Genomic DNA, 12454 nt, shown 5'->3' with positions numbered 1-12454 from the left:
TTGAAAAGCAGATTCGTGCATTAGAAGCGACGGACACTAAGTCTATGGTAGGTGGCAATTCTTCAAATAAGACACAAACTAATGTTACTTTTAATAAAAAAAAGACAAAGGTCACTCTTGTGGCAGCAACAGCAGTATGTGACTTCTGTTCTGACCAGCATAATTTGGATACTTGTGACAAATTTAAAAAGTTAGATGCCTCTGCCCGGTTTAAATTCATTAAAGGGAAAGGTTTGTGCGTGTCTTGTTTTTCAAAGAACCATAAAGTGAAGCAGTGTCAGAACACATCACGTTGTAGTATTTGTGGGTACTCACACAACACTTTATTACATTTCGGTAAAAAGGAAGATGAACATTCGGAAACTGTTCCTTCACCGCAACCAGTTGTGAGCGGTTCGTCGAACAGTGCAGTGAGTTTGACCACTGTCTCAGATAATGGAACAGTTGTCTTTGCTACTGCTCGAGTAGCTGTTAGAGATGGCTCGGGCCAGTATCAGCTTGTTCGTGCTTTGCTAGATCCTGCTAGTGCGGTTAACTTCATGTCACAAGATTGTGTTAAGCGGCTCGGGCTGCACATTAGTCAATCGGGTGAATCAATAACTGGCATTGGACACACCGGGGTTAATTCTTGTGGTTCTTTAGTGTGCTCTGTTAAACCCAATCGAACAAATGTAAAGGGTTTTGATTGTCGAGTAGCCTTGCTTCCTTCCATCGTTCCAGACCAGCCATGCTTTGCAATTAATTCGTCGCAATGGCCGCATATTAAACACTTGTCTCTTGCTGACCCTGACTTTGCTACTCCGGGACCAATCGATTTACTTTTTAATGCTCAGATTTTCGCTTCGTCTCTTCTGAGCGGTCGAAGAGATGGCAAGCCGGGTCAACCAAGAGCAATAGAGACCACTTTTGGTTGGGTTCTTATGGGGGACTGCAGTGATTGTTATGCACAATCCTTTGCAACTTGTCGGAAGGATTGTTTTTTCGTGCCGAACCCTTCGCAATCAGATTTGTCGTTGGATAGTTCTCTAAAAAGGTTTTGGGAGTTAGAAAATATTAGTAGTCCCAGTAAACCTGTGTTGTCGAAAGAGGACCAACTTTGCGAAGATACGTTCGTTAATAATTTTTGTAGTACGAGTGAAGGCCGTTTCGAGGTACCCTTACCTTTCGTCGACCCTACGAATAAGCCTACATTTTCGGACACTCGTGAAATCGCATTGCGAAGACTTTTCTCGTTAGAGCGCAAGCTATCTCGGCATGCGGATTTTCGTAAAGCTTATGTCTCTTTCATGGAAGAGTATGAAACCAGCGGTCACATGGAACAGGTAGAGCCTCCTTCAAGTAGTGTCGGGAAATTTAACTACGTGCCACACCATGCTGTGTTGCGTCCAGAGTCTGTCTCTACGCCTCTTCGTGCAGTTTTCGATGCAAGTGCTCGAGACAGCAACGGTATATCGCTGAATGATACCCTTTTGGCAGGACCTAAATTACAAACTAATATCTTTGATGTACTTACTCGATTTCGGTGGCACAAAGTAGTTTTCACAGGTGACATTAAAGCCATGTACCGTCAGATTCTCGTGCCGGAAGAAGACACGGATTATCAGCGGATTTTGTGGCGTTCCTCGAGTGACGGCCCGGTTAAAGACTATAGATTGCGCACAGTTACTTATGGGGTAAAGTCGGCTCCGTACCAAGCTTTGCGGACTATAGCGCAGTTGGCTAAGGAGACTGAAACCGTCTATCCTGAAGGTGCACGCGTGCTAGGTAGAGATATTTATGTCGATGACATTGTCACGGGCGCTGACTCTATTGAGCAAGCTTTACAAATCAGATCAGACCTCTCCAAAATTTTGTCGTCGGGTGGGTTCCATTTGAGAAAATGGACCTCCAATCAAAAGGGATTTATCGCTGATCTTCCCTCCTCGGAGTTATATTCAAGTGAATTCAAACACTTTGACGAACTCTCTGACTTGTCGCTTAAAATATTAGGTTTGTCGTGGCGTCCTCAGACAGATTCGTTCCAGTTTGAGGTAGCGACACCCACTGATCAAAGATGCACCAAGCGCATTATCTTGTCGAACATCGCACGCATCTATGATCCGTTAGGATTCCTCTGTCCTGTCGCTTTCCATGCGAAATACTTAATGCAGGTCCTGTGGTCATCTGGGGTCCAGTGGGACGATGATGTACCTGAAGCAGTTGCCTTAGAGTGGAAGAGACTCAGATCTCAATTGTCGTTGTTGAAATCCGTAGTCATTCCTCGTCGCATCATCCACTCTTTTGTTTCGTTACAATTGCATGGATATTGTGATGCCTCAGAACGAGGCTACGCCGCTGTCGTTTACTGTCGTGTTGTTACTGCAGAGGGCTCTATATTTGTAGAGTTCTGCTGTGCAAAATCGAAGGTTGCGCCCTTGCGTAAACAATCTATTTGTCGTCTGGAGCTTCAGGCTGCCGTCCTGCTGGCGGATCTGATGCAGTCTGTCCAAGAAGCATTAGAACCTCTGCATGTTGTGGAGGAAATATTTGCCTGGTCTGACTCTAGCGTAACTTTGGCTTGGATTAAGTCGTGTCCATCGCGCTGGAAAACCTTTGTGGCTAACCGAGTTAGCCATATACAGGATATAATCGCTCCTGATCGTTGGCACCATGTAAGCACCCATCATAATCCTGCTGACGCAGGATCCAGAGGGTTATTGCCTGGAGACCTGGTCGATTGTGATCTTTGGTGGAAGGGCCCTTCATGGCTCCTAGAGAAGGAAGAAGATTGGCCTTGTTCAGCTTTGGACGCTCCAGCCAACGATGCTATCGTTGATGAGCAACGGATTTGTAGTTTAGTCGCCACCAGCGAACCTGACTTGGTTGATACACTTCTCAACAGGTTTTCCTCGCTTTTCACATTAAAGCGTGTGTTAGCCTACTGTTTTCGTTTCTTACGGTCGTCTAAGAACGAGAAGGTTGTCGGATCTCTACAGTCCTCTGAGACGACAGCAGCTCTCATGTTTTTAGTAAAACATGTGCAGCTCACTTCGTTCGGTGTAGAGATCAATCACTTGAGAGAGGGTCGTTTAAATTCATTGCCAAAATACTTGCGCAAGCTTTCGTTGTTCATTGATAGTGCGGGTATCGTCAGGGTGGGCGGTCGCTTGGCTAATTCGCCTATTAAATATTCGGTCAAGCATCCTATATTATTGCCTCGCTCCCACCGGTTAACAGTCTTAATAATTGACGAATATCATAGAAGATTCTTACACCCAGGTGCCCAAACGTTACAAAATTTACTTGTGCAATCCTTTTGGATTTTATCGCCCAAGCGAGCAATCCAGGCAGTGATTGGTGGCTGCGTCAAATGCTTCCGCGCCAATCCCTCCCCGGCGTCTGCGCCGCTTATGGGAAATTTACCCTTATGTCGGGTTTCTCAAATAAAACCTTTTTCGAGTGTCGCCATAGATTATGGCGGACCTTTCGATATCGCCTTCGCACGTGGTCGCGGTGTTAAGACGTTCAAAGGATATATTTGTGTCTTTGTTTGTACCAGCACCAAGGCCATCCACATTGAACTTGCTTCAGAGTTGTCGACTGAAGCTTTTCTCTGTGCACTGAAACGTTTTGTCGCTCGTCGCGGTCGGTGTAGCCATATTGTCTCTGATCAAGGTCGAAACTTTGTTGGAGCCAGTAATTACCTCGGTTCTCTCATGAAAGGTGCTGCTGATGCGGAAGAAATAAAATTCTCATTTAATCCACCGGGAAGTCCCCACTTCAATGGCTTAGCCGAAGCTGGGATTCGTTCAGTAAAAACGCATCTAGCTAGAGTTATAGGGAACCAGAGGTTAACCTTCGAACAGCTTTATACCGTGACGACAATTATTGAATCTTTGCTGAACTCTCGTCCTTTGACTCCCCTCAGCTCGGACTCAAATGACCTCGCCGCGCTCACGCCCGGTCATTTTCTAACGTTAGAACCTCTGTCGATCGTCCCTGAGGAAACTCTTGTCGATCAAAAAATAAGCCCCTGCCATCGCTGGAAGCTGATCCAGAAAATGCATCAGGACTTTTGGCGCAGGTGGCATGCTGAATACGTTCATACCTTGCAACAGAGGACAAAATGGAATAAAGTGAACACGAATATTGTCGTCGGTTCCTTGGTTCTGTTGTTGAATGAGCAGACAAGTCCCTTAAAATGGCCGCTTGGCCGCATTGTGGCTCTACATCCTGGAGCTGATGGTGTGTGCAGGGTTGTCACAGTTCAGACAGCTACTGGTCAGTACAGAAGACCCGTCGTCAAGCTGTGCCCACTGCCACTCTCAGATTAACATCCATAGTATCGTCACTTAGCATAGATTTAGTCTTAAGTTTGTCGTATTCTAATGCTATTAAATATTGTATATTTAGGTAGGCGGTATGTTTAACTCTCGTATCGGTTTTGGATCACAACCCTATTTTCTTACGACTTCCGTGATATTTAGGGCAACACTAAGAGTCCATTTCCGGTAGCCATAACTCGTTCTCGTTACTTTCGGAGAGCACACATTGTCCTGTGCTCCGTTGTCGAAAACTACTTTAAAGTCGCTCTTTAGCCTTAACCAAGTATAGAATAGTATAAAATCAGTGCCAATCACATGTGTGCGGTGGAAAAGTACAAAGCTAAGCTCGTAGGCTGGTCCAGGTAGAGGGTAATTCGGTAAGACAGCAGCTGCACGATATTCCTAGATACCAGAGCCGCCCAAAGCTAGCCTTCTTCGCAGCAAACCTCGAGTTCAAGGTATGTGATTTGTGCACTTTCCATTGATATTTACTTGTTCCGCGATTTCTTATTAAAATATAGTATACACGGGTGTGTAAAGTTAGTGTAAACATTTTTTAGCAAATACAGTCCATTAATCAATTTTATCGTTATTGCATCTAAAAACAGTCTGGAATCTAAGAGTGCACCATCAACAATACGTAATCTATCTACGGGGGATCCCATTGAAGTCGGTTTTTTTTTCTTAAAAATTATATCTCTATACTAGAGTACATTTTATAACTTATTCCACGATTTATCTAGGATTGGTCCCTTTTATCAAGCTTCGGTAATACTGAATAGGTATTTGTTTTCCGCTCTAGGGCTAAAGTGGTTGTTTAGGATCAAAGTTCATGTCAATAACAAAATCTCGTCCCAAACATTCAGCCCCCCGAGGCGGTACTGTGCCTAAAATTATATTTATCAAAAGTTAAAGCATGTCAAACTTTCTTAAATGTGAATATGCTTTTGTTTTATCATAAAAAACATCTTCTACAGGAACTTTTGTTTAGAAGGGAGACAGTAATTTGATTTCCGCTTTAAGCCTTGTGAGATGATCAGACAAAAATGAGAAACATGATTCAATATATTCAGATATATTTTTTTTATACTACGTCGGTGGCAAACAAGCATACGGCCCGCCTGATGTTAAGCAGTCTCCGTAGCCTATGTACGCCTGCAACTCCAGAGCATTTACATGCGCGTTGCCGACCCTAACACTCCTCTCCCTCGTTGAGCTCTGGCATTAACCTTACTCACCGGCAGGAACACAACACTATGAGTAGGGTCTAGTGTTATTTGGCTGCGGTTTTCTGTAAGGTGGAGGTACTTCCCCAGTTGGGCTCTGCTCTAAATCTGGAATGACATCCACTGTCCTGTGCCCTACCACACAAAGCGAGATGTCATTCACAGTGCCCGTACCTCTCTTTTGGACGTAGTTTAAGGATATACCCGGGTCCAAACTAGAGGATTTTTACTATCACTGAGCACATACACGGTTCACATCTTTGTGGAAAATAACTCGTTAGCTCACCAAACGAAAACCAAAAACTGCCAAATAGAGGAAATAAAATAATTCGTGTATGAACGAATTTTGGCATAGTTGTAGGGAATGGTGTTTTAAACAAAATACTGATAGATGGGGGTGAAATTAATGGGTTAATGGGTGTAGAGGTCTAGGCCAGGAAATAAAAAAGCTACAGAGGGAAATGCTTGGAACACAATTTTTGACTTCATAGCTTTGTTTGGACTAGTTAGGAGGTGAACATATCAAAAGTCCCCGCCGGTAACCCTGGTGCCGGGGGGGGGACAGGGGCGTTTGAAGGTTCCATTTTTCGGTTTTTCGATTATATCTCGTAAACTATGCGTCTGAGTGACATGGCTACTTATACAAAATGAAAAGTGATTTAATTCGTTACAAGTTTTATTCAGTCAAGTTTTTCGATATCTTGTATAGTTTTTGAGATATCCGCTCTTGAAGGTTTATTTAGGGCTCTCATTTTTATCTTGATTATCTACATCAGTGAAGCTGCTAGGCCGGGGTTGGTATATCGTTTTCGTATAAATCGGGGGTGCTGAATTCATTTATGGTATCAACATTGACACCATTCCTAAGTAAAAACTAAATTTAAAAAAATGCTTTTTCTTTTAACTCCTCTTCACGCTTAAATCGCTCAACGGATTTCGTTGAAATTTGGTATAGAGATAGTTTGAATAGGATAGTTTTTATAACCAAAATCAACTTTTGAGGGTGTGAAAAGTGGGGTGGAAATTTGTGTGGGGAATCAATAACCGCTGAACCGATTTAAATAATATTTGGGACGGTCTACATATTTGATTTAGTTGAGAATAATACCAAACATGACTTCAAACCTAAACTTAAACAGTATTAACCTCAGGAATTCAACTTCGGCGAAGAAGCTGAATTCCCTTCACACCAAATTTCAGATCTTTAAAGTATGATTTTTGAGATAGAAACTATCTTATGTCCTGTCTCGGGACCTAAAACATCTCTATACCAAATTTCAACTAAATCGGTTCAGCGGTTTAAGTGTGAAGAGGAGGAAAAAAAAGGTATTTGTTTAAAGTTTATATGTTTCTTCGGAATGGTGTCAATGTGATACCATAAATGAATTTGGCACTCCCGATTTATACGAAAACGATACCAAACATGGCCTAGTAGCTTCATTGATGTAGATATCAAGATAAAATTTAGAGCCCCAAATAAACTTTTAATAGAGAATATCTCGAAAACTATTCAGGATATCGAAAGATTTGACTGAATTAAACTTGTAGCAAATTTAATCAGCTTTCGTTTTGTTTGTTGTCATGTCGCTAAGCCGCAAAGTTTCCAAGATATAAGTAAAAAACCGAAAAATTTTACCTTCAAACCCCCCTCTCCCCCCCCCCCGGCACCAGGGTTACGGCCGGGGACTTTTGATATGTTCATCTCCTAAATAGTCCAAACAAAGTTACGTAGTCAAAAATTGTGTTCCCCTCTATACTTACCTCCTTATTGCTTGGCCTAGTCCCTGCCCCAAATTTCCTTGAATGGGCTCGAATGCATAGATTGACATCTAGTTTTTACCCGACTACGGCGACGCAAAAGGAGGGTTATGATTTTGACCGGTATGTATGTGGTTAACAAACCATACTGTTCCTTGCAAAATAAATTACACAACTTGTTTAAGAGATTACCGTGTTAGGCGTAAAAATCATTTGAAAAGATGCAGACTATAGTCCGTCCGTTTTTCTAACTTCAAGTACGCCATTAAACACAAAGACTTATGTAACTCCGTATAACATGAATAAAGTCTAAGGAAAAAACGTGCCTCGGAAATCAAGAAAAATTGATTCTCGGATATATGGCGCCTACACCTTTTGCCTATTTTCGGCTAGATGGTGCTGACGACCCCGTTTGATATTTAACAATTTTAACACATATCAGTAAAAGAACATGGGTCAAAATAATATAAAAATAATAAATACAAATAAAAAATCTGTTATCCATATATAAATATTAATAATAAAATAATAAATAAATATTATAGGACATTCTTACACAGATCGACTAAGTCCCACGGTAAGCCCAAGGAGGCTTGTGTTATGGGTACTCAGACAACAATATATATATTATAATATAATTATAAATACTTAGAAAACACCCATGTAAGAGGAACAAATATCTATTCTGTGCTCATCACACAAATAAATGCTCTTACCGGAATTAGAACCCAGGACCATCGGCTTCACAGGCAGGGTCTCTACCCACTAGGCCAGACCGGTCGTCAAATCATATATAAAAATATCAAAAAATGTATACAATATGTGTATATATTATAATTTTTTTTAATTTTTATATAACTTTATTTTTATAAACTGAAATAGATGAGGAGTGTCTTTTCAAAAGGGCTTATTTCTCCATGAAATCCATACACAAATAAAACCCTTTAAGTAGGGTAAAAGGGTTTATTTTGTATGGATTTCATGGAGAAATAAGCCCTTATGAAAAGACACTCCTTCAGATGTCATATATTAAAGCAAAAGTGACGAAGCCCTCCAGTGGTGAAACCCGCCACTGGAGGGCTTAGTCACTTTTTCTTTAATATTTGACATATATTTCAGTTTATAATTTATAGGTATATAGTAGTGTGACTACTTAAAAAAAAAACTAAATATTTAATAAAAATAATTTGATTTGTTCCCAAAGTTGTGTAACTTTATAATGGCAGTAAATTTACTGTGACTACAACATTTACTACAACAGTAACCCTCTATACTATATATCAATTCTCTTTGGTAAACGTATGGCGAACTTGATCAGGCTATAACCTACAATTTTCCCAAAACAATATTAGTCGCCATAAAATGAACTAAAACAAACATTGTCAATGAATAAATAATGTTATTCTACGGAAGTATATCACTTGAATCTAAAATCTAAATCGTCTGTCTTTTGTTGAATTGAAAGCGATCGTAGGTAAGTATAAGCAAAGATAGATATAACTCCGTAATAGATGGATACAGCCTAAGGAAAAAACATGCCTCGAAAATCACGAAAATTTGATTCTCGATCAGATGGCGCCACTAGCTTTGGCCTACTCTCGTATAGAGGGCGTTGACGGTTTCGTTTGTTATTTATAATTTTAACGCATATTATCCGTTAAAGAACATGGGTCAAAATCATATAAAAAATAATTAATGCAAATAAAAAAATCATTAATCCATATTTAAATACATTTTAACGTATTTTTATAAATCTTCATTTTTAGTTTTCGATAGATGTCGATAGATGGCAGTGAATTTACAGTGGTTACAAAATTTACTATGACAGTACCGCTCTATCTTATTATATCCTCTTTGGTATAAGTATGGTTATGGTATATGGTTTCCTATCATATCTTGGAAACCATCGGTAAGATTCAAGCTGCAAATAAAAAAGTTGTGATACAGTGGGTACCCTCACATATAGGCCTAACGGGTAGCAGACCTCGCCGCTAAACTAGCCATTAGTGAAGGAAATGAATACGAATGTTTACCAGTGCACAATGAGATCCTGAGAGTAGCAAAAGAAAAATGCCGTCTGCAGTGGAAGGAATATTATGATGAGCGGTCATTAACTAAAGGGATTTGGTATAAAACCATTCAGCACGATCTCCCTCGTTACCCGTGGTTTATAAACATGGAAATAAAAACGTAAGTACATTGTATCACTGCTTCGACTGCGTACTGGACACATACCTACCAACAAATTTAAATGTCTCATGAAGTTATCAGATTCACCTAATTGCCCAGACTGTAATATGGTGGAAGATGTGGTACACGTACTGACGGAATGTGTCCGGAGCGCTGCCCAGCGGCGCGGCTGTGTCAGTAGTAATAGTAGCAATGTAGGATGGTGTAACAGTGCCTTGGCCTCACCATCATCTGATGAAGCCAAGGAACTGCTTAATATTTATTTTTCCTCATTGTAGAATGTTACCTACATAACTAGATAGTTTAATTTGTATATGTAGTTATAGACAAATGTAATTTTTGTATTACGGGGGTGGCTTAGCGCACTGCTAAAACTCCCAGGTTAAATAAAGAAAAAAAAAAGTATATCACGAATTTAAAATCTAAAACGTCTGTCTTTTGTTGAATTGAAAGCGATCGTAGGTAAGTATAAGTACTCTTTGTGTGAGATACAAAAATAAATTAAAGAAGAGAGCATCCCTAAAGGTCTTGATACTAGACTATAAAATAAGCTCTAAAAGAGTGAGGTACCGCCATCTGCATCCTGAAAGCATTAAAGAGAAAACACCGTTTTTATCGCCTTAGGCGACTACCAATCAAGAACTTTTAAAATGTCTCATCATTGCTAGTTTATTTGGGTCAGTTAACGTTTTACGACACTTTGCAGACGAAGTGATACCGAGAAAAATGTATAACAGGTACCTACCTAGTGAAAAGTAAACAGTGAAAATAGGTTTATATTTCAAGTGATCATATATGTAACTATTAGGAAACTACCTACGGTGTCACGGTCAACCTGAGGTAAGGTAACCACCATTATATTCGTATTTCTATGGTAACCACCTTAGAATATTTAGGCTAAATATTAGATATTAATTAATGAAATCATAAGCAATAAAATAATATATACCATGGACTCGCGCACGAAGGGTTCCGTACCATTACGCAAAAAAACGGCAAAAAATCACGTTTGTTGTATGGAAGCCCCACTTAAATATTTATTTTATTCTGTTTTTAGTATTTTTGATATAGCGGCAACAGAAATACATAATCTGTGAAAATTTCAACTGTAGAGTCTATCTATCACGGCTCATTGAGAAACAGCCTGGTGACAGACAGACGGACAGCGGAGTCTTAGTAATAGGGTGTCGTTTTTACCCTTTGGAACCCCACCCTATACCTGCGGCGGCGACCGTCAAATAGGCTCAGTTACCCTAAGCGCCGATACAGACGGACTGCAACCCGACTGCAATTTGTATGAGAACTGCACACCGACTGCACGCCAACTGCAACGTCGGCGTGCAGTTCCCATACAAGTTGCAGTCGGGTTGCAGTCCGTCTGTACCGGCCCTAACACCTCAATGGGGTTAGCCGGTCGAAATAATTAGCAGATGGCGCCAGCATAGCTTGCCCCGTCAATCCCTAGAATTGTGTAAAATTTTTGTTTTTTTAATGCCCTGGATGCCAGCCCTTTAAGCCAAATCTCATAGAAAAAGGGGCAAGCTGTGATGGCGCCATCTCTGCAAACCTTTAACAGTTGCCTACCCCTATTACATAATTTTTCTCAAAAATGGACGGCAAAGTCGACATTGCCGGTTAAAAAGTAGGTCGCGAAGTGCGTAGTTTATGATCAGTCAAAAAATTAAAAAGTTATAAACATTGCAGTCTCGATTTCGGGACTGCAATGTTGCATACGAATTCCGTTATTTGTCGAGTTCCAAACTTTTTAAAAGTTGAAGTGGCCATATCAAATGAAGGCATAGGTCCATTAAACAGCCAAACAGATGATCAGTACTTATTATTATAATGTTGGTACCGCGACTATTTAGGTGTCTCAAATAGGTTGGCGTATTTTCAGCAGAAAAATACACTTCCATTTTTAATTAAAAAAATAAAACGGCGGCAAAGCAAATCTTTTTACTTTTTTCTGTGAAAATATATACATAAGAACGTTGCTTCTGTAAAATATTTCTATTATATTTGCATTTATTGCGCCATTTTTGAGAAAAGCACTATATATGACTCGGCTGGAAGGCTACTTGCTGGCTTCGGATTCAATTAAACGGACTCCCAAGGTCGTCCGTTTAAAACGAATCCTCAGCCTGCAAGTAGCTACTTCCGAGCCTCGACAATAATGTACTATTAAATACCTAGGTAGGTACCATAAGACTAGCTAGATTAATAGTTACAGTCTTACAGTCTGGCAAAAAAGAGTAGAAATTAAAAAGTGGCCTGTATTGTCGTTCCTTTCAAATCAATCTAAGAAAAACGGGACGACACTACAGTGTTGCCAATTTTTAATTTCTACTCTTTTTTGCCTGACTGTAATAGATAGATAATAATAATAGATAGTTTTACAAGTAGATTAATACCTATATTAATTCCTGAACTTCCTTTCACGTCTTACCTGTATGTACTGTACCTATACAAAATTTAATTTAGCTCCGTAAACCCCTTTCTCTCACCACGTTTCATCAGTAACAATAAAATCGATGAACCGATTTGCATGGGACAAAGCACTCCGAATTTAATAAAGCCGTGTAAGACGTTCTTTTTTTCTATCAAAAAGAATGTTAAAATGCGAGTTGACGTTGCTCTCAAGACAGTTTTTAGACTGAAGTCTCAAGACACTTTAATAAAAATTATGCGCATAATTTTTATAATGATGAAAGGTTTTTAGAACTTGTCATAAATTATTGTCAGGTAGGTAAATACGCTTGCCACACTAATAGAGCTACTTTTATTTTTAAATTTTAATTCTTGTGATGTTTCAAAATTCGCCTCAAAACTGGAATCTTTCACTATCCATTTAATGCATCAAACAAAACATAGGTACCCGATTTATTCAACACCCGATTACTACAGATTTCGATATTTTATCATTTTGATATATTACGAACTTTTTACTTCTCTAACTATTTTTTCCCGCCAATATTA

The sequence above is a fragment of the Cydia strobilella genome, chromosome 8 (assembly GCF_947568885.1).
Source record: "Cydia strobilella chromosome 8, ilCydStro3.1, whole genome shotgun sequence".
Classification (NCBI taxonomy): domain Eukaryota; kingdom Metazoa; phylum Arthropoda; class Insecta; order Lepidoptera; family Tortricidae; genus Cydia; species Cydia strobilella.
This window is presented reverse-complemented; position numbering follows the sequence as displayed.